Here is a 2,500-nt window from a genome sequence, read left to right on the forward strand (position 1 = left end):
TAAATCATATTCATAATATTCAATAAATGAACATAGTGAAGTATTATTATTCGACGAAAATAATAAGGATAAAGATGATTGTGATAACGATATCACCAACATTAACAATGATAAAGATAATGACATTTAACACTTATAAAGATTAAGATATTTAACACTGGTTCGAAAGATAGATGAAGTGAGAATGAGGATGGAGATGGTAATAGTGATGATGGTAATAAATGATAAAAAAACAAGAAAAAAAAAAGGAATATACTGATAATAAATGATGATAATAAGAAGTGGAATAACAATAATCATGATAATTATGATAATGATAGTAATAACAATTATTATTATTATAATCATGGTGAATGATAATGATAATTATGATAATAATAGCATGATATTTGTGATAATAATAATATTAATTCAAATAATAATAACATTAATGATAATAACAATAGTAACTATGATTATCATTATTATTACCATTATCATCATTATAATATTTTTAATAATAAAAATGTATTAATGATAATGATTGCAGTAATGATAATAGTAATACTAATAACAATAGTGATAATAATAATAATGATAAAATTATAGTAATAGTGATAATATTGATAAAGTAATATTAATAATAATGGCAATATTAACAACAACATTAATAAGTATGGTAACAAGAACAACAACATTTATGGTAATACTATCAGTAATGATAATAATAACAATCATGATAATATTAATGATGATAATGATGATAATAACAATTATAATAATAATAATAATAATAATGATGATAATGATAATAATGATAATGATAATAGTGATAGCAATAATAATGATAATTACAGTAGTAATGATAAGTGATAATAAAGACATTGAGAAAAAATATTAATGATAATAATGGTAATGACATTAATAATAACATTGACAAAAATAATGATAATAATGACGATAAACAGAAGAATAAAGATAATTATTAATTAATATAATGAAATAATTATATAATAATTGTAATAATAACAATAAAAGCTAATGATGATAATAATGATAATGTTAATGATGATGATGGTGACATTAGTGACAACAACAATAAATATGAAAATGGCAGTGATAAGAAGAAAAATAAAAATAGGATTAAGAGTAACAGTTAAATAATCCTTTTAATCGTGAATTTATACATACATTTTTTTTTTTTTTTTTTTTTTTTTTTTTTTTTTTTTTTAAATGTCACAAACATTAACAACAACCTAATAAGCAGGAAAAAAAACAGATGATGAAAGAAGAAGCAGAGCGAAGAAGAAAAAAAAGCGGATAAACAGAGGAGGAAGAGAAGGAAGCAGAAACCAGAGGGAAGAAAATTAATAAAAAGCAGGAAAGCAAAGAGCGGGGAATAGGGAAACGAAAAGCAGAACATAGAAAATGAGAAAGCAAAAAGCAGTAAAGTAGAGGGGAAAGAATAGGAAGCAGAAATAAGAGAAAAAAAATAATGAAAGCAGAGAGTGCAAAGAACAGAAAAAAGAAAAAAATAGATGAAAAGCAAATATGATAAAAAAAAAAAAAGCAAAAAGCAGTAAAGCAGAAAGGGAAGAGCAGAAAGCAGAATAAAGAAAGACATAGAAAAGAGAGACAAAGCAGAGAGCGCTAAGTAGAAAGAAAACCAAAGGACAAAAACAATAGAAAAAAAGAATAACTGAAGAAGAAAGCTAAAACGCAGAAATACAGAAAACAGAGAATTTAAAAAAAACGAAAAAAAACGAAAAAAAAAAACAGAGAATACATTTTTTAAAAAGTCAGAGAATTAAAAAAACGAAAAAAAACGAAAAAAAACGAAAAAAAACGAAAAAAAACGAAAAAAAACGAAAAAAAACGAAAAAAAACGAAAAAAAACGAAAAAAAACGAAAAAAAACGAAAAAAAACGAAAAAAAACGAAAAAAAACGAAAAAAAACGAAAAAAAACGAAAAAAAACGAAAAAAAACGAAAAAAAACGAAAAAAAACGAAAAAAAACGAAAAAAAACGAAAAAAAACGAAAAAAAACGAAAAAAAACGAAAAAAAACGAAAAAAAACGAAAAAAAACGAAAAAAAAAAACAGAGAATACATTTTTTAAAAAGTCAGAGAATTAAAAAGAAGAAAGCAGACAATTTAGAAAAAATGATAGATAAAAAAAACAACAGAGAAATAAAAATATAAATAATTCAAAGCAGAATAGAAAAGAGAAAAAAAAATATTGAAAGCAGAGAGTGCAAAGAACAGAAAAAGAAAAAAATAGATGAAAAGCAAATATGATAAAAAAAAAAAAAAAGCAAAAAGCAGTAAGTAGAGGGGAAAGAATAGGAAGCAGAAATAAGAGAAAAAAAATAATGAAAGCAGAGAGTGCAAAGAACAGAAAAAGAAAAAAATAGATGAAAAGCAAATATGATAAAAAAAAAAAAAAAAAAGCAAAAAGCAGTAAGTAGAGGGGAAAGAATAGGAAGCAGAAATAAGAGAAAAAAAATAATGATAATAATAAT

Source organism: Penaeus chinensis, chromosome 3, assembly GCF_019202785.1.
Source record: "Penaeus chinensis breed Huanghai No. 1 chromosome 3, ASM1920278v2, whole genome shotgun sequence".
NCBI lineage: Eukaryota > Metazoa > Arthropoda > Malacostraca > Decapoda > Penaeidae > Penaeus > Penaeus chinensis.